Source organism: Carassius gibelio, chromosome A5 (genome assembly GCF_023724105.1).
Source record: "Carassius gibelio isolate Cgi1373 ecotype wild population from Czech Republic chromosome A5, carGib1.2-hapl.c, whole genome shotgun sequence".
In the NCBI taxonomy this organism is placed as follows: Eukaryota; Metazoa; Chordata; class Actinopteri; order Cypriniformes; family Cyprinidae; genus Carassius; species Carassius gibelio.
In genome coordinates this window covers 24,716,942-24,739,084 of record NC_068375.1, presented here as the reverse complement: position 1 = coordinate 24,739,084, position 22,143 = coordinate 24,716,942, and the positions used below count along the sequence as shown (strand labels likewise).

The window sequence follows — 22,143 nt, the reverse complement described above, 5'->3', positions numbered from 1 at the left end:
ATTTGTGTATTTTTAATTGTACATACGTTTCAGCACATTATGGGCCCCAGGAAGACTAGCAACCACATTGTGGAAGCTAATGGGGACCCAAATAAATAAACAAATAAATAAACAAATAAACTGGCAGTGTTTCTGCTAACCTGAAGCTTGTCTGTTTATAGAAACTTCTTACATTTGCATTTGTTGTTTTGACAGGCACTTTCCTACCAGAGTGACAAGAAAATTAATATATTTCGTGACTCATGCATACTGAAAGTTTTTCCTTATTCCGTCGACTGGAAATGTCTAAACCTAGTGTGCCTTAATGAACTCTGAGGAGTGCTGTTTTTTTTTAGAAAAACACTACAGCATTTATTATAGCAGACACAGTCACATGTTTCTAACTATTATCTCTGCTTTCTGGTTTCCAGGTTAACATAGAAGAGCTTAAATCCATCTATTGCCCCATTTGAGTTTCTCCGAATGCTTTACAGTCCAACTGCACTACATATCAGCAATTAAGGCGGCCAGAACTGTAAGTCATTGTTTATATATCTATGTGTGTTCTGCAATTGTGTAAGGAAAAGACTGAAATGACACAGATATGCATTATTAAAGACTATAGAAACTGATTTAATATGGCAAAAGGACATGCATCTCAAACTTGGCTGTATGTACTGTACTGTAGTCAGCCATCAGTTAGTAGTATTTTTATTTATTTTTTTAAACATATATCACCATATTTTTCCCTTTAACAGATTCTCTTTTTTAACATTAAAAACAGTAATCTTACTTTTGCTTTTAATTTTGGAAAATGAGTGAACATTATGTAGCTACCAGTAAAAAAAAAAAAAAAAAATTATAAAATTTAAATGTATTTCACATTTCTTGATTAAGCCTTAAATGTGTGTTAATGTCTCTGTTGATGAGGATTGTATGATATTGGTATTTAAATGCAATATATTTAAAGCGTACCTAAAGTGTACTTGTAAGTTTAGCACAATCAGATGTACTTAAGTGAATCTTTAGTTGGACTTCAGCACTACTTCCTCACAATTAAACTGCATTATATGTGAGAAAACTTAGTTGTCCCAATTTAGACTTTAAGTATACCAGTTTAGTATACCAAAAGTACAACTGCAGGGTATGTACTATTTATTACGACACTATTTTCATGTTTTTAGCCCTGACCATAAAAAAAAAAAAAAGGCATCTTAACGTCAAGTGGAAACAGGGTTATGTTATAGGGAAAAGTTTGTGTGAGTTTCTTAAAATAAGTTTTCTTTTGTGTTTTCATTAGAAGGTGTTCCAGTTTCCATGGATGACTGAAACACTTGCCCAGTGAGATCGCGTGACTTATTATCAAATATTGTTTGTATAATTATAAATGTGTGAACAACGTGAGAAAACCATTTGGTTTCCGTCCTGACATCTGCAACATTATGTACGTCTTGTCAGCATATGCCAATTTTTCTTAGAGTTTTCTGCTAACCTGAAGATTTTTCTTTTCATGGATGCTTTTTACATTTGCATTTGTTGTATATCTTAATTCGAGATAGTAAGGAGCTGTAGAAAAGAAAAAAAAAATGACTATGAGACTAAACTCTGTACATCCCTGCCGAGGAGCACTTACACATACATGCAGCAAAGAGTTTGAGACAAACAGTGTGATTCTACAGGGGGAGCATTACTGTGAATATAATTATCTTCTCTCTCACACACTCACTCTTGTCCGCTTTATTCATCAAAGGAAGTAAATTACACCTTACTAAGGGACATAGTCATTTCTCTAGCATATCCTGCATTGACAGGTCCTCTTGTTGATTCTTGGAAGCTGCTGTGCTGCAATCCGTGCATGTGTTTGAAGTGCTCTCTCCTTCTGCTACCATGTACACATGATAATCAGCTTGTCTGTATATGACACACACACACACAAATGTTTCAAAAGCACACATAAACATGAATCTCCTGGCCATGTCCTGGTGTGAAAGTTGGGAAGCTGAGAAGATAGGACATATAGACCCTGGAGAAAGAGAGAGATGAGGTGAGAGGGAAATATGATTTGTGTACAGTCTCCCTCTATCACTATTTATGAGGCGGTGTGGAGCCCTGAGAGAAACAAAGACCCACTCACCTTCACCATGTTCCACCTCTCACCACTCAGCCCTCATTGATCAATTCATTCCTTGTTCATTTATTAATATGGTGATCAAAGATTCTATCTGCTTGCACCCAGTGGTCCTGGTGTCTGTCTGTGTGTAAGCAAAGGGGAGAGAGAGCAGGCAGGCTAGCTAAGCTACACCGTGAGGGCAATTACAAGTGGACGGGACACAGTGATTTCACACTCAGTGTAGATTCATGGTGGAATGCTCTTTACAAAGAATCCCTCTTTGCCTTAAAAAAAAGGACTCAACAATACCAAAAAAATATATAATATCGTAAACTAGACTAGTATTACAGTTCAAAATAACTGATTCCTCTTGTAATATATGTGAAAATTTAATTTATTTTCAGCAGTCATTACTCCAGTCTTCAGTGTCGCATGATCCTTCAGAAATTATTCTAACATTCTAACTCAAATTATTCTAATATCTAATGTCTAATTTTTTTTTTTTTTTTTTTTTTTTACAGACACCTCTAAAGTCTCCAGGGTAAGCCTTGAATCTGCAGTCCAGGAAAACTACAATATGGCCCCACATGCTTGATGGTTGGAGGAGTGTATTTGTCCCACATGATTCACTGGGCAATTCTGTGAACGCTGTGCTCCTGGATTCACCAGGGAAACCCCTAATGGTGGACCCTTCTCCCCTTGTGTACCTTGCAACTGCAATTAACATGGGACCTGCCATGCTGAGACAGGTTGGGAGTGTGTTTGCCTGTACACAACATTCATGCAGGGTGTCATCCAATGATACAACATATAATGTTTCCCCACCATAGTCATGTTTCATGTTTTCACCTTTAACCTGATATTTTACGTATAGATACACTAATCTTCAAAAGTCTGGAAACACTAATATATTGTAGATATTTTTTAGAGAAAATGACACTTATTCACTTGTGATTCTATTCATCTGTGGATTTTTTTTTATAATTTATCATGCAAGTGTCAGATGTGGCTTTTTCTTTGAGCTCTTTCTAAAGGCCAGCAGCATCTCAGCATCATCCCTTGACTGCTGCAGACAAAGCTGGTGTTTAGCGTGTGCTGTTCGATGGAGCTTCCAGCTAAGCATCAGTGAGGGGTCTCTTTCTCAGACTACGCACTCTTATGTACTCCTCGTTTTGTTGTGAATCTGGACTGTGCACTTCTCTCCCCTGTGCTGGTTAGATCCTGTTTGCTTTGTTCTTTTGTTCTTGTGTTCAGAATAGCCTTCATCTCTCAAAAGAACAATCAAATGGCTAGAAAACTGTGTTTGTGTTTTCCATTTATGAAATCAAAATGTCAAAAGTAACATTGTACAGTGACTTGTATGAAATTCAAGTATATTCACTACTTCGACAACTGAAAGAAGACTTCGTACTGCACAGTTCATTTCCACAGTTCATTAAGCAACACAAGCATTTTCAACTGTGCTAATAATGAGAAAAGTCTCTTGAATACAAATCAGCACATTAGATTCATTTCTTAAGGATAATAGCACAAGGTTTTTTTTTTGTTTTTTTTTTAGTAGACTGGAGTAATGGCTGCTGAAAATTGGGCATTGCAATCATAGTTTATATACATCAGCATTTAATTGAAATATAAATGTATTTCTATTCACTTTTGATCGATTTAATGCATCATTGAAACAATACAAAAAACTGATTTAATTAATTAATATTTTATTTTAGATACCTAAAACTAGCAAATACAATCATAGAAATAATGAATAAATCAATCAATAAATTACATTCATTTTAAACTGTAGAAGGTTATTGAATGAATTTGAACTCATTAAGTGCTACATTGGTGAACAGAATGATGAATTTCCTTCAACCAATGTCTTTATTGTTTCCAAACTTTTAAACAGTGGTGTAGTAGTACTTCCTACAAGTAAAGTTCCTATTTCTTCTAGATCAAAAAGCCCAGAACTTCTATTCCTACAGCCACCATACTGGCTGCTGCAATTTCTCCATTTATCTGCAAGTGGTCTGCCTTTACAATCTCTGACTGTAGGCTTTCGAATACTCCAGCTCACTCAAATGTTCCTCTCACAACCCTCTTCTTGTTCCTGTCATTTTCTGTACTGCTCCCCTTGTTCCTCTCTCACTTTCTCATTTCTCCTCTTGTTCTTTCCGTGACCCCATTAGCAGCTAGAATGCCAGGCTGTCTTTCTGTACAGGCTAGATAGAGTTCACTCACAAACCTCTCTCATCTATTAGACCTGCGAGCCATGCAGCCACCAGCTAATTAATTGTAATGTCGATTGCACAACAAAGAGAGTTTGTTTGTGTGCGTCTCCTTTCAGCGATGACTCCTGGCATGGATTTGAGCTGCCATCTTTCTCTTTCTCACCTGCTTTGACTCTCTCTCTTTTACACTGATGAGTAATTTCACTCTTTTAATATGCGTCAAATTAAACCTCCGCCATTCTTATTATGAGTGCAATGTGTGATTAGTTTGGTACAAGTCTTTAACATTACAAATGAATGTCAGACATGACTTTATCTACCACTCGGGATGGGCCAAAGGACAGACGAGAGCAAGAGATTCACATGTATGTGAGAAAAAGGGAGGGAATGGAAGGAATGAGGAAAGAGGGAATCAAAGCAAAAGGAGCTTAAGGGGGGGCGAAAGATCGAACGAATGAATGCACAGGAAATCTCCACTCCTCCCAGGAGAAAAGGAAGAGTCCGTTCCTTTTATTTATTTATGAACCTGTTTAACTTCAAAGCATATTTTGGGCACTGTTCATTGCCATTTAGCTGCTTAAACATTTTCCAGGTTCGTTAATAGAACTAGGCCCGCAAGATCCCTGCTGAAAACCAGCACACTTATCATTACCATATGCATAACGTCACTCTTCATTTTTCTCTGCACCAAAAACCAAAGTGTGTTTTAATCTTGTTTCATATTCGTAAGCCTAATAATGTTTTGTTAGTCCTTTGAGCATTAATTCAGTCTCATTTCTGCTTCAGGAGAATTTCTGCATTGACAGGCCACGCCCCTTTGATTTATTGTTTTTCAAACGAGAGGGTGTACCTCACAGTAACGTAATACGGTTGTAATTGGTTGTTAATTGGTTATTAGTCTTGTCACTCAGCACAGGCGTTGTTTGTTTGGGCAGAGATGAGACCGCCTCTCCGGGCTGGATCCAGTGGTGCTTCGTAATTGTGATTTATTTCAAGTCTGCCCTTTTGTGTCATCTCTATTTTCCCGCGAGCAATTCAACAGATTGGAAATGTTAATATTTGCAGCGAAAAAATGGGACGGTGGCACAGTGTTGTGCTGGAGGGCTAATGAAGTCAAGCATATGTCCTTCGGATGCACATATATTTTGTGTGTGTGTGTGTGTTTTCCATGGTCTCTTTCTTGAGTACTTTTCCTGAGTGTGAATTTAAGGGATCCCATTCATAAAATTAGGCTGAGAGGGCTTGTATTTGTCTTGGAAGAATGGGGAAAAAATAAGAGAGCAGCAGACATAGTGGACTGCTAACAATGGAGGTTTTCATATAAATGTATTTACATTAACTGCAACAGCCACAGAGAGTGTGAGAGCATTCATATCTCACCCTGGTCCATTGTGGGTTTTTTTTTTTTTTCATTTTCACTTCATCTCACTTTCTTTCTCTCCGCACCCTTTGCAAAGCAAATGTCCATTCGATTTGGATCAGTAAATATAGCAAAAGCAATGAATTAAGCTAAGAGTCTTCTGTCTGCTACTGAAGAAGAACCCCAAGATCGTGGCCTCGTCTACTGACGCTACCTGCACAAAACGGCGACACCAGCGGTGTGAGAGGGGACAGAAACACGGCAAGTGTGAAGGCACACAAGCTAGGCTAAGGGCTAACACACTGGATTTTGTCTACACAACAACAAAAAACTTACAGGCTATACGCTCAAAAAAATAACTCTTTGAATGAACATAAAAAAATCATGGAAAGGATTTCCACATGATTAATTTGCTTTATTTCAGCATTATGCAACTCTGTTACTCCAATTTAATGTACCTACGTTGGGTCAACTAAATTTATTAAGGTTGATTCAACTTATTTACTATGGTTGGGCAAAGCTTAATTTAATAGTGTCAGCCCAACTAATTTGCAATGTTTTGGACAATGTTTTTAATAATTAAGTTCATTTTACAAAATAAGTTTAAGTAAACTTAACAAACCTTAATAGAGTCAACAAACAACAAATGAGTTAATTGTACCTGAAAATGTTAAATAATGATGACATAAAATTTGAATAATGCCATTTTGGGAATGCCACCCCCTTGCATTAGGATCATGAGCAGCTGATTACTCTTCATTCTGACCTTTCTATAATTACAGCTTATCAAGCATATCACAAATATATTTAAACTACAAAGCAACATTTCAAACCTTATGTTTCTTTGTTTGTTTTGTTCTAAAACTTATTACAACAACTTAATTACTATAAATTGTATTACTCATCTACCTATCTAATGGTGCTACACTTCTCCAAGAGGGTGACAGAATAACAATTACCCATAATACACTGCAGAAATACTCAGCCAATGAGATGCAAGTCTGTGTTGGTTTCACTAATATGTTACCTTTACGCAAAAATGTTATGTTGGCTGAACAAATAATTTTTAAGTAAAGCTGACAATACACACTTTTTTGTTGAATGAACTAGATTAAATCAAGTTCACATTGTTAAATAATTTTTTTAAGTAATCATAACATGAATGGATTAAGTAAAATTAGCAAAGGTGAAAGTACATTTTTTTGAGTGTACTTACCCCACCGCCACCTCGGGTACTCGGATCACATCTCGGATCACTTTGGCCAGATGATGCTACCTCAACATTACAGGACAGCTTTCAGTGCACAGACTGGAATATGTTTAAAGAGGCAGCCACCTACAACAACCTCACAGGTTTGCAGGATTACACTGAAACTGTGAGTGTTTATATCAAAATGTGCGTTGATGATGTGAAAGTCAACAAGACCATTACCACATGTGCAAACCAAAAGCCGTGGATGACAACAGAGGTTCGTGAGCTGGAGAAAAACATTCAGATCAAGAGATAAAGCAGCCCTCAAAACAGCAAGAGCCAAGCTGTCCTGTGGCATCAGAAATGCAAAACGGTCATATGCTCAGAAAATCAACAATCACTTCACAGACAGCAGAGACACACAGGCCTGTGGCAAATCATTCAGACCATCACTGACTACAAGCCCCTGCCACAGGCCTGTGTTGACGACACATACCTCCCGGATGCACTCAACCACTTTTATTCATGGTTTTACATGCAGAATGACACATCTGAACAGAAACTGCCCATACCTCCAAACGACCAGGTGCTTTGTTTCTCTCTAGCCGTTGTAAGGAAGACCCTATCTAGGATTAACCCATGTAAGGCTATGGGTCCTGATGAAATACCTGGATGTGTGCTGAGAACTGTGCTGAACAGCTGACAGATGTCCTAACAGATATCTTCAACATCTCTCTGAGCCAGGCAGTTGCCCCACAAGGTTGTGTGCTCAGCCCGGTGCTCTTCACGCTGCTGACCCATGACTGCACTGCCAAGTTCGGCTCCAACCACATCATCAAGTTTAAGGATGACACAATGGTGGTAGGTTTCAACAGCAACAGAAATCTGACGCACTACAGAGAGGAAGTGGCACAACTGGCTGAATGGTGTGGCACTAACATCCTCTCCCTCAATTTGGAGAAGACAAAGGAGGTTGTGATGGACTTCGGGAGAAACTCCAATAACCCTCCTGCTCCTCCAGACTGCTCAACAGCTTATTCCCCCAGGCTGTGAAACCCCACACAAACCCCCTACCTCCTGAAACATGGACCATCTCACCTCCACCCCCCAACCTTTCCACATCACAGAAAAACTGCCTGAAACATTTTGTGTGTGTGTGTGTGCAGTTCTCCTCTATGTGCAATATACACTTTTCATACACATTGTTGTATGTACATAATCCCACAAAAGTAATGTGTGTTTACATGCCCATGCACTACAAATCATCTTACCCTTTTCCCCAGCCAGCTGCTTGACTTACAGTGTTTCTCTTTGCACATGTACAGTACTGTGTGAAGCATTCGTATATAGTCTATATCTTTTTCTTTTTCAGTCTACGTATAGGTAAACATTTATATATAGTATATTCATATTCAAAATCTGTCAGTAGGTTACATGTGTATATGCACTGTGTTTGTGTGTAACATTTGTATAGTTTGTATCTTTTAGTTTATGTATAGGTAAACATTTCTATATTCTATATTTATAGTCAAAATCTGTCAGTAGGTTAAATGTTTATAGGTATAGTATTATGTGAAGCATTCGTATAGTCTTTATTTTTTTAGCCTATGTAGAGGTAAACATTTATATATAGTATAATTATAGTCAAAATCTGTCAGTAGGTTAGTTGTGTATAGGTTTATACCGTTTTACTTCATTGTTGTATGTCTGTATATCTATACTGTAGGACCGTGGTCCTATGAGGCACAACATGTGTCCATACATGAAGCGGAATGACAATAAAGCTCAACTTGAACTTGAACTTGAATTACTTTATATTACATAACAGCACATAAAAATAACATTTATATGCTTAGTATGTTTGCCAGAATATTTGGATATTTAAAGCCAGCAAATAATGAAGAAAAAAGCACAAGCTTGCCAAAAGAGAACTGAATGGTCAGATCAGACTTCTCAGATCCTCAGGTTGCATGAGGTCCTCTGTTCAAATGGGTTTTATAAGGGTGAGTCATACATTTAAAAGGCTGTTTTTCTGTATGTTCTATTCTAAATTTTTCTCTCTGTTCCTACTGTGATCATTGTTCCTACAGAGAAGCCGACCTTATAAAGGAGGTGAAAAAAGATAATGAAAGGAGGAGAGAAAACTGTATTTGTCATAGAAGATCGGCAGTCTATTTTTCAAAGTCGTGAGCACATATCTTTAGGTCAAAGATTGAATGAAAAGACTCATAGTTTTCAATCCCCTTAGTTTCTCTTTTAGAAATGTTTCCAAGTGAGTATCAGGGCATCAGTGAGTGAAAAAAAAATGTATTTTACTTCTAGACTGCTATTTATTCCTTTTTAAAACTGTAATTTTTGAATATAATTAGAGGTTAAATTAGCTGATTAAAACAATAATAATAATAATTAATAATTAAATATTTGATGAAGAAATTCTAAAGTTTGACCCCAGACTATTGAGCAATTGTCTATACTCAGAAATGCTGTGCTAGACGTAACAGCAGACAGTAAAACAAATCAAAAATAAACATGCATACAGACTTAAATAAATGTGCTGTAATTGATTCCAAAGATTTGTTCTATCTGATTCCACTGCAACATTAAAAAGTATTCAGCTAACCATCTGGAGCCTCATAAACGAAAATGCTACAGTCTAATTAGCTCTTTAAATGTAGACCAAACTGTAATGAATATTCGAACGAGTTCAAACACCTTATGACGGATGTAGTCTGGCAGATACCGGGGGTCAAGAGCGCCCTTTTCCCAAAGGACAGCTGCAGGGATGGGTCCTTTTCATGCCTCTGTTTTTGGAAAGAGAGGGACGTCTTTATTTCACTCTCATTCTTTCACCCCTCTCAAAGAGTCAGGAAGGGCCCGTGTGGAGGTGCTGACATTTAGCCGCTCCAAAGCAGTGAATAATTCAGAAAGAGGAAAGGTACAAATGTCAGGCACTGGGAATAAACTCGCCTGAAGAGATGCGAGATTTCAAATAAAGACATTGATATGATAATCCCAGCAGGCCTCTGACCGTGGATATCATCCTGTTTTGCATAGCACAGATGATTCTGTGAATATTTAGGATTCTGATTTAAATATAAAATTAACACAGCCTCTTTTGTGAACATTAGTAGGACAGCATGTAAAATAAACTTGATTATTCTTGATTGATTAGTCTTTAAACAGACTCTGTGAGAGAATGTTGATCTGATGTCACTGTAAGCCATGAAGCAGTTTGAGGGGAAAAGGAGGCTTTTGTTTCAGAATGCAAATGAACGCAACTTCCACGCCAGCGGCTTTTGATCTGAACACAGGCAAGTGCTTGTTTGTGTGTATGTGTGGCATCTGGCAGTCAATAACGGCCACATCTGTCCCAAATTATCATAAGGGCAACTTTAACATCCGCAGAGGCAGACAGACAGATGGTAGCCAGCATTTCTTTTACACTCAAACAGAATTAAATGTAACCTCTCTCACCTTCCCATTCTGCCTGTCTCTTTATACCTTGATGCCAACGTCCTGTGATTAATCATTTCAGCTGTATTGCACACATCTCATCACCTGTTGCAATCCTGACAGAAATGTCACCCATAATCTTCAACCCCCCAGTTATTATTTAAATGAATCTGGTCCAGATTTTCCATGTCACCTGTTGCCTTTGGATTGCAACATTACTGGGGCAGTGAAGTGAAATGAAATGGGTTATGAAAAAAAAAAAAACTAATCTTGTAATCTTCACAGTCTCACTAGATGATCTTGACTTTAGTGTTTGAAAACCTTACATTTTGTTCTCTCAAAAATGAAGACTGTCATTTCTCAACCTTATGTGCTTTCTTCCATAAAACGATAAATATGTTTCATGCAGTTACAATAAATGGAGATTAAAGCTTTCAAATTGCAAAAAAGCACCAAAAAAAATCATAATTGTGGTCCATGTGGCTTCCCTTTACAAAAAGAAAATATATTTACCAATATATTTCTTAAAATATATTGTGATATATTGTAATATATTATTTTCCCTTTTTATTTTCAAATATATTATATATTTGAATACATTGAATAATATATTGATGATACATATATGATATTATATATTGCAAAATATACAAATGATTGCTGCTTTCAATATATTGCAATATATTGGAAAAAATAAATATATATAAGAATATATGCCTAATATATTACATGATATTTTTCAAAATACTGCAATATATTTTTGTTTCATAAGGGTCTGTACACTATTCAAAGTCTTCCATCGCCATGAAAAGAACTAAATAGTTTGAAGTTTAAGGTATAGCAGAGTAAAACCTTTTTGCTGTGCATTATGTTGTGTTGCTGTGAGTCCTCTGTTTTGTTGTGTAAGATAGTGGTATTGATCTTTGTGAGAGTTCAGGTTTGTCTTGGTGAAGTGATATATGGGGCGGTGGTTCCTTTAGTAAGACTTTTCAAGTTAATTTTGTTTCCTCCAGGTCAGACCAACACACAGGCGCATATGTCTGCGCGTACACACTTGTGTTCCCAGACCTCCCAAAGACTGAAAATAAAATGCCTCCTAAAACTAATTCAGCAGAACAAATAAACAGAGGAAGAGGAACACGGTCGAATCCAACTGCTTATAAAATCAGACAATAAAACACAAAAACCCAGACACCCCTGCAGTCTTTTCTCTGAAGACTCCAGACTTCTTTATGAACTAAGGTGCTTTTCATTTGAAGTTATCACACTCGTTCCCTGTTATTGATCTCTCTCTGTCCATCTGTCTGTTCGTCTTGGTCTCTTGCTTTCTTTCTCTCTAATTCTCTGTCTCTGATTTGGATCTATTAATGGCGGTCAAAATCTTTGAAATCTTCCGAGCCTTCGGAGCTAGAGATAGTACTTATTTGACAGCATGTCTTCCTGGATAGATGTGAGGACTGAATATATACCATATTTATATGCTTTATTCAGAAATTGAACACATTAAAATTATTCTGTTATATTTGTGAAAGTATGCTTTCCATTTACCTTATCATCTGTTATGACACAATACAATACACAATACAATACACACTGTACAATACAATTAATATATACAATGAATCGTTTCAGAACTAAAATAATATAAATAATTAGCTGTAATCTTTATCCTCCCTATATAATCCCCATATCAGCGGATTCCTACCCCTATCCAATACGTTCTCTCTCTCTCTTCTCTGAGGCACTCAACTATCTCTCTCAGTAAAGCCTTATTAAATCTATTAGTGTTAACCTTGCAAATTCTCTCAGTAGCATTTAGTGCATTTGAGGGACAGCAGGAGTCTGAAGTCTCCTGCTGTAAAAGGGGTAGTTCACCCAAAAATGAAAATTAGCCCAGTACTCACCCTTTAGTACTTTACTCACCCTCAGGCCATCCTAGGTGTACATGTCATTCCTCTTTCAGACGAACACTATGACAATTATATTTAAAATTGTCCAGTGAATTGTGGTACTGAATGGTTGAGGCCTAAAAACTGCATCTATCCATCATAAAACTGCTTCAGATGGCTCTGTTCACTCGGAGCGGGCACATTCATGACAAGGCGTTCGAGCGTATGACATAGGTGTTAGTGGAAGGTGCAACATAAGCTCCAGGGAGAAGAGTGTAGTGTTGCGAGGACCAAGTTTTGTTTACATCACAGGGAAACCACATGAAGTACATCAGTAGTACTACAACTACGGCACTGTCACAGTTCCTGGTCGGTATACTCCAGTTAGCTGGGCAATCTTTGTCTGGGCATCTTTGTTTTGTACTAGATCATGACAGTTTTGTTTTGCTTTCTTCTCTAGTCCTGCGTCATGCGCTCAATCGCCTTGTCGTGAACACGCTCACTTGAATGACCGGAAGGTGGAGATATCAGTTTATACATTTTTAAAAATCTATATTTTTCTTACACTACCACATTGTTTCACTTCAGAAGGCCTTTATGAACACCCCAGAGCCATGTCTAGTAGTTTTATAATGGATAGATGCAGTTTTTTAGGCTTCACAAACAGGGGCACCATTCACTGCCATTATACAGACTGGAAGAGCCAGGACTATTTAAAATATAACTGTGATTGTGTTCGACTGAAAGAGGAATGTCAATGGCCTGAGGGTGAGTAAATCATGGGTTAATTTTCAACTATCCATTTAAGGACGTGATTTGATTGATAGGTGTGAATTAGCCATCACACAGAGCTCTAAGATTTCCACACAAGTTGTACTACATAGTGTCTTGTTTGCTTTTTTTCCAAACCCTCTGGAGTCGGTTTATTAGTTTTAGTTTCTGAAGGCATCTTTTCCATAAGAACATAAGAAATTTTTAAGAACAGAATTTCTTTAACACTCCAGCTTTATTATTGATTTCTTTCTGTTGTTGTCACGCTGGTGATTTGTCTCTGAACTCTCAATGGGGAACTTCAGCACTAAGACTAATATATAATTCAGTAGTTTTAGGGGTTTTACTGAAATGTAATTTAGAGGTTAGTAGAGCGTGTGTTATTTATGGTATTATTTTCTTTGATATTTCTGAGTACTTGTTCTTCGTGAGGCTGCTTTACTATTTATCTTATGCGCTCTACAAATTTCACACAGTTTAAGAATCAGGTTCTTTTAACCATTAATTTACTTACATTTTATATAAGTCAAACATCAGGAATTTATTCCAATAATTTATTCCGAGAATGTTTTGCCCCCTTATAGAAGCTTTATCTGAGAGACAGAAAGGCATATATCTGGAGTGTGTATGTTCTTTTTAGATTAGATTAGATTAGATTAGATTAGATTAGATTAGATTAAACTTTATTGTCATTGCACATGTAAGGTACAAGGCAACTTATTATCGGTAAAGAGAACTTCTTATCCGTAAAGAGATTAAATGACCATTGAATTCAGTTTTTACCACAGAAATAACTCATGAAATAACTCAGAAATAACTGATGACCTTTTGAAGACAGATGTGTTTGAACAGTCTGATAGCTTTTTAGAGGCAAGGGTTTTAGAGCAATTACAGTCAAGCTGCCTTGTTACACACCTCTCACATCACATTCTCTCTCTCTCTCTCTCTCTCTCTCTCTCTCTCTCTCTCTCTCTCTCTCTCTCTCTATCTCACTGACACGTTAAATATAATAGTTTATTGCCATCTGCTGTTTCAAATGGGTAGTGCACTTTTTCACTTTAATCACAGGTGAGGGCTGCGCCTGTCTATATATATATATATATATATATATATATATATATATATATATATATTGTGTGCATATGTTGTATTCTGTATAGACTACAATATTATATATATATATATATATATATATATATATATATATATATATATATATATATATATATATATATATATATATATATATATATATATATATGATATTATAGTCTATCAGTATGTATAAGCATTTTTGTTGATTTATTTTGTTATTTATGAAATGTGCATTCTTCCTCGTTATGTATTTTGAAGTATATCTCTACTTGTTTTTAAATTCTGTAAAAAGAAACTGTCAGGGCATGTGGGCAGAATCCAAACAGAGCCCAGCCTTTTGCCCGATGGCATATTGTAGCGTGTGTTTTTGTGCTGATGCTTGCAGCATTGAGCTGCTTGTCTGAACTGATGAGTTGATGTGTGATGGCTCACACCCTGGTGTTTCTGCACTGAACCAGGAAGCCATTAGAGTTTGTTTGCTTTTTTAGAAACTCTATTTTTTCTTTCTAGAAACTCTATTGTATTCATGGTGCTGTAATACCGAGGTTCATTGTCTTTGTGTGTAAGGCTCAATGAGTCTGGTGATTGTCTTAGAATCACATCTTGTCACTATATATGCACTTTAAATAAAAAAGGGTAATATTTTTGTTCATGGGCAAGTTTAATTTGCTGTGTGTGTGTGTGTGTGTGTGTGACTGCAGAGACGTCACTACAGGCCGTTACTGTGACCTTTGTGAAGATGGTTACTATGGCAATGCACTGACTGGCATACCTTGTCCTTGTCCAGATCGCACCACCTGTGCACAGGTGCTTGACACGGGGGACGTGGTTTGTACCAACTGTCCGGCAGGTCACAGGGGTTAGTCGCAGTCAGTTTATGTGCAATTTACATATTGTGACACACAAATGATCAGTTCAGCAGTAATATGCAAATACATTATTAGTTAAAATACATTATGTGCTCACTGTAAATAATTGTACATTTAGTAGATGCCTGTATCCAAAGCACAAACACAAATAGTGTTGATAAATAGAAAGTACATTGTGTTAATCGATTTTAATGGACTCCCAGGTATACGGTGTGAATTATGTGAAGACGGTTACTATGGCAACTCTCTGGGCTGGGGAGGCAAAGTGCAACCGTGTGTGAGGTGCGAGTGTAATGGGAACGTGCACCCAAATGCAGTGGGTGTTTGCGATCACATGACTGGCCGCTGTCTGAAATGCCTGGGACATATGACTGGGGACCACTGTGAAAAATGCAGATCAGGTTACTACGGCAACGCTTTGGCCAATGAACTCAACCCAGAGCGAAAGTGCAAACGTGAGTATCATTTAAAACATGAATGTGACTCAAAACGAACACATCTGATTGTTGATTTCAGAGGGGAAATGGTGTGTATTCCCCTTTCGCCTACTTTATCCCCATAAGGGCAGTAAAGTTGTAAATCACCTACACTGTGGAAACCAGCCAAAAGAAAATGGCTTATTAAAAATGCTGCAGTATAAAAATGGAAATGCAAATGAGTAAGTGACAGATAATATCATTAGCTCAGAAGAGAAAAACAATAGAAGTCAATGGAAAGTCATTGGTGTTTTGAGACTTCAAAACTTAGATTAAATTGTTTTTGAGATGCTCAGTAACACTTTATCCGTGTTCAAGATCTTGCTTTGTTGCATGCCTCATTAGAATGAAGACATCAAAAAAAACATTATATAGTATAGCATGAGCTATACATCATTTATCTTCATGTGGGTGAGAAGTTTGTTTGTGTGTGTGTGTGTGTGTGTGTGTGTGTGTGTGTGTGTGTGTGTGTGTGTGTGTGCGTGCGTGTGTGTGTGTGTGTGTGTGTGTGCGTGCGTGTGTGTGTGTGAAATTCTTTGTTAGTCAGGAAACTAAAAAAAAAAAAAAAATGTTGGCCTAACATTCTGGGTGTATTTAGATTGTGAAGTTAATGATTTCTGTTTCTCAGCTTGTGCCTGTAACGTGGCTGAGACATCAGGGCCACTGAATGACTGCCTCCCGAATACAAGAAAATGTGTTTTTGAGTCGTGTAACAGAGAGAGATTGTGGACAGTGTGAAACTGGTTACTGCAACCTGCAGCCAGGCTTGGGCTGTGAGATGTAATTTTTGCAATCTATCTGTCAATATGTCTGTCAGTCTATCAGCCTATAAACTAAACTGCATGAATTATGTACTCTCTTCTTCTATTCTATGCAACTGCAATCCCATTGCCTCCTCTTCTTCAGCATGTCAGTTAATCACAGGACAGAGCATGTGTCAAACAGGTGTAGAGGGCCTGTCATGTGACACTTGTCGAATGGGGTTCTTTTGGTTTCTCCTCTAATGGCTGCAGAGATCAATCATCAGAATCAGACACTGAACAGAAGTCAGATTTTCCCTGAAACTCCAATTGATGTACATCATTTTAAATTGTTTATTGTCTAAATTTGACTTATTTTAGATTTATTTATCTTATTCAACTTTTTATTATAATTATTGTTAACTAATTATTAACTAATTTAAAACTAACTTTAATTTAAAAATTTAAAAAAATTGAATTTACTATTTAATAAGTAGTCAGCTGTCAATGTTACTCTGCTAAACAATGTATTTTACTGTGAATTCAGCTAAAAAAACCTTCAACAACTATAATGTTTTTTGATTTTATGTATACATTTTAATACATATTTGAACATTTCATACAGAATTTTGACCACTGTGTCTTTCAAATGTTGGAGGGTCATTGTTACTCTTTGTCAATCTCCCACCTATAGCATGTAATTGTGTCCCCATGGGCTTGGCCTTGATGCAGTGCCATGACAATGGGACATGTTCTTGCCACCATGGGATTGTTGGATATAAGTGTGGCAAGTGTGAACTGAATTACCAGAACCGCCTGACCCACCAGTGTGAGGAGTGTCCTGTATGCTACAGTCTCATCAGAGACCAGGTGGGCCTTCCTCAGTGCATGAGTGAGAGAGAGAGAGAGAGAGAGAGAATGACGAGGCATGAAAATGTAACTTTTGATGTACTGATTGCTCAGCAAATTAAAAGGTTCATAATTAACTGTTATCTCACCCACTCACTAAGGGCTGGAATAGACTACACAACTTTTAAAAACAGATCTTATCATCTTATCATACACTAAACAACTGAGAATCATACACTAGCAGACTTCAAAGTTGTTCTGATCACAACAAATTCACCCATAAACATGTACATTGTTGCTAGGATATGCTTGACAAATGAAGACTTGCGTCAACTTCTCCAGACTGTAAATCGACAGAAAATCGGGGCAAGAATTGTGTAGTGTATTCCAGCTCAGTGGGATTCACGCTAAGAAGGTGATGGATAATTTTAATAATCAAATCTACGTCTACTGCTGTAATTGAGTGCTGTGATTTTTCACAGGGATGACTATCTAATATTATGCAATCATATACATTTTTACAATATATTTAAAAGTACAATAAATAATGCTTTAGTATATAATATTAAATATTCAGTATACTGGCACATGTAATCTGATATATGCAAGAAGTAAAGTACGTTTACTATGTCTAATACATGCAAGGCAGTTTTATAAGATAAAATTATGTTGTTTGCATATTGTTGTTATGTTAACATGCAGTGTGTGCGGTATGGAAACTGATTTTAAAAAAGTTACTCCAAATCTCCAGTTTTCACTTGAAAGTGTTCTAGGAAAAATACACGTCCGACATTTTAAAATCAAACATTTTATTGAAACCGATTTCCTACCAGCATATTAGAATGATTTCTGAAGTATCATGTGACAGAATTGCAAAAAAATTCAGCTTTGTAGTGATATTTCACAGCATTTCTCTGGCCTTGGTGAGCAAGAAAGTCTTATTTCTAGAAACCTTTGAAGGGTATTGTATGCTAAGAAAATGTAAAACAAATTGTGCCTCCTTTCAGCTTCGTTGCTTTTGCCAGTGACAGTCATTTTGTTGGAAACTCACTACTGATGCAATCCTAATGTTCCTCCTTAGATGCAGAGGCTCGTGAAGCCTTCATTAAGCAGTTCTCACAGCTGGAAACTTCTGCCCAGACTTTACAGCTACAGCTGCGTAGGATTGCAACAGCATTGAACTGCAACTTAACAGTCAGCAGAGAAGATTCAGACTAGGAAAAGGGTGAAAATGAGTGTCAAGAGCTTGTTGACACTTTATCCTCTGCCCTGAATATGCAAGACCATTTTTTTTTACATAAATAAATAAATAAATAGCATGCTCTGAGTCTGGAGGTCATTGAAAGAATATATTCTGAACTACATTCTCTATATCAGAGCGAGGACATTGGACATTTCTGTCCAGTCCATCATTCATTTGATTAATAAGACCATAGAGGACATACAGCCCTACGAGGACAGTGCTGAAAAACACCTGAAAACTGTTCAAGAGCTCAAGCAGGTAAAGCCTGACCACTGTCAGACACAAATGCATATAGAAATATATATATTAAAAAGTCCTACTAATTAGAGGTCTGGCATTTCTTTCATCCTGTGAATTTTAGCACCTCCTGCCAGTCGCTCTGGTGGGAAATGTTACAGCATGAGAGAAAAAACAACAGGGATGTGTTCTCAACTCAAAGCCAATTCAAATGGGACGATTTCCTGCCAAAAGACAGTGTAATGAGATGCATCTTTTGTCTTTTTATCTGAAGTTGACGGCTGTGGCTGAGGGATTTAAGATGTCAGCCGTCTCCTCTGTGGTGACAGGGAAAGAGGTTGAGGCGGAGATCCTGTCTCTGCAGAAGGATCTGGAAGGTAACCCTTTCTACTTTACACTTCTTTTACATTTTCATTGTACATAGAATCACTTTTCAAATGATGACATAGCTGAGCAGTAAAACTTTATTTTTTAAGCTGTATAATGTTAAAGACCATACTGCCAATTAAGATAAATGAGGTTAAAATTAAGCATTTATAAAAAAAAATAATAATAAAAAAAAAGTTCAACTTTGCCATCACAGGTAAAAAAATACATTTTTAAAATATATTTAAACAGAAAGCACCTATAAAAAATTTGATCAAAACCATCTGTAAAAAAATTTAATCAAACTTTTGAATGGTAGGACATAAAATGTGAAAATGTTGTGATAATGTACTCTACACTGTAAAGATGTTCTCTGCTGTAGACATGGAGCAGGACTGGCCTAAACTACCCACATACAGCAAAGAATATTGGAAGAGAGAGAAGATGCTGAAAGAAAAGACCCCAGTGGATGTAAAAAAAATAATAATAATAATTAAGCAGACAGAGAGAATGATCAAGCCTGCAGTGGAGAATGCTACGGCTGCGAGCAGCACAGCTGAACAAGCCGAGGAGTCTGCAGATGCAGCGGCTAAAGTAAGCCTACGCTCTTCTATTCTTCAGTCCTTTTTAGCTGAAGCTTCTCTGTCCGAATGATTCAAACAAGAAGTACTTTTCTCACAGTCATTGAATCAAAATATTTTTCTGTAACATGTTTGTGGTTATCATAACCACAGATGTTGTGTATAACAGAACTTTGAAAGGCAATTTTCTCCAATCAAATCCCAAAACCCCAAGATGTGTATAAACACTGCATTGCCTCGAGGAGCCTGGACAGGAGCAAGAACTGAGGGGAACTGAAATACCTGTTATGCTCTTATTCATGAAAGGATGCCAAAGTGTCCCTCACGCAAGGGAAACGGACAAAACATGCATCTGGACAGTTGTGTTCAGCTGTGGACACCACCCTGAAGCACTTGACTGAGCTGGAAACCCAAGCTGCACAGAAACAGGAAACCATGGAGGCAGAGGAGGTAAACAATTTGGCATTAAATGGATAGTGGGATTGGCAATGTTTGGCCAGTTGGAAAGGACCTCAGTGTCATTATTATGATAAAAACACAAAACTTCTGCAGAGGACACTCAGTACTGTCGTTCTGTTAAGGGGGTTTGAGCCATTATGCTGATTTGCTTGATTTCCCCTCAGGACAAACAGGTTTCCTCAAAGAGTGTGATAGACAGCATGGAGACTGCCAAGAGTCAGCTGGAGTCATTTACATGCTATCTCTGCTGCTTAAACAACTGGGTAAATTCATGATTTTATTTTATTTTATTTATTTTTTTATTGCTTTGTATTATTTAGTTTTCAATGTGGTTTACTTTACTTACCCTACATAGGAAGAGCAGTTTGAAGAATAGATGTTTTTTTTTTTTTGCTTTTTTTTTTGCTTTTTTTTTTATATATATATATATTTTTTTTGTGTGTGTGTGTGTGTGTGTTTTAAAAGATAGGACAAAAGTATTCCTTTAAACAATAATCTCAAAATCATACTGCTGTGGAGAGTCCATCTTTCACCAGAAACATTCAGAGGCTCATGATCAAGAGAAACAGCTGCAAAATCTTGAACAGAGCCTGCAGGAGATACGAGAAGAAAGAGACAGTCTGAAAGACATCGCCCAGAACTTCCCTAAAACATGCCCATAAAAAGGGCACTGAGCCGGTGGGAGGAAAAAGTTTATCAGTCGTCAAGTCTTTTGGAGAGACATTGAGGTAGCTCAAAGAAGTGAACCACCTCTGAAACTGAATCTGAAACAATGGAAGGAACAAAGCTCTGAAATCCCCCTCTCCCTCTCCCTCTCAATTCCTCTTTCACCTGCTTGTTACAAAAGCAATTCTTATAAATGTTTGAGAATCGTTAGACATTTTCCGGTTCCGGTTCTGCCTAATGGTTCCAGTTCTGATTCCAGTTCCATTAAAATCATTAAACAAATATTAAAAAATGCACAATACACATCTGCTCAATGCTGTTTATCACTTACTGTCAACTTAATTTAAAGGTTGGCAATGTCAAAATTCAACATATATTACAGTATACAAATGTTCAGGTTACAATTCCATCTCCATTTAAATGAACTATTATTATGTTTTTTACTATTTTACCTTTATTGAATGTAGTGTTGCTGGAAGGTAGTGAGTAATGTTGAGTAATACTAGTCCATCAATCATAATGTGTTTCAAAGTTTAAGTTTTTTACACTATCAGTAACATTTTGCTTTTCAAGAAGGAATAAGCTGCTTGGCCAAATAGTCCCTTGAGGGAGACACTTGTATATTTCCCTAAATGAATAAAATATAAACTGTTATACTTATACCCATGTATACACACACTCGATAAAGCCCCTATTTTACAAATGATAATGCAGTCAGGAGACGGTGTGATGCAATGAGTGGTTTGTGACATCCTCTACGGGAAACGCTGGATCATCAGAACACCGGCGCGAGGCTGCCCACAGCGTTGGGTCACGTGTCGCTCCAGAACAGTTTTCGGAACCGATACTTAGAAATTGCTCACAGTTACGGTTCTTTAAAAAAAAAAAAAAAAAAAAAACAGAAACGGAACCGGTTCTGATGTATCATGTCTTATTGTATTAGCAGCTTCTGAATACACTGAATAAGAACCGGTTCTCGGTTCCCAACCCTATAAGCATAAATGACACATTAAAATGTCGGTTCTCTATTAAAAAAAAGGTGGTGGCATTTATAAACTGTAGCACTTTGAATTTAAATCATCAGGTTGATGTAATTGTAATCAGACTGGCATTATGAAGTTCACTTGCAATGTAATAATGCAATTTTACCATCCATTAACCTTGTGTAACTGGAGTTCCTTACAAGATATGGTCTATTTTTGCCACTTGGGGGTGCCATGTACTCAAATTAATCTGGTTTGTTGTACCCAATGTTTGAAAACTGAAAATGTTTAAAAGTCAGTAAATCAAAACCAAATATACCGTGTGTCATACTGTTTTCAAGAGTATGATCATGCATTATGATCATCAGTGTAAGCCTGTTGACATGCAACATATTGTTTATTTAACATGGCATATTAAATATTTATTTTGTGCTTATTATCCATCTGTTCAAAAATTATACTCACAAAAGGAATTGGCTATGAATAGTTGCAATTTTCCATTATTTTGAATATATTATCAACATGTCTGCATGGCCCATTGTTTGCTTGCTTTCATTTTTGATGTATCGTGGCTTATTGTATTAGCTGCTTCATGTGAAAACT

The 22,143-nt window shown here is 37.0% G+C and overlaps 1 pseudogene; it reads left to right on the top strand.

The window, feature by feature from the left end:
* The window catches only part of LOC128014972 (laminin subunit gamma-3-like), a 47,961-nt pseudogene extending 27,396 nt beyond the window's left edge, over positions 1-20,565 (top strand).
* Positions 20,566-22,143: the final 1,578 nt, after the last annotated feature.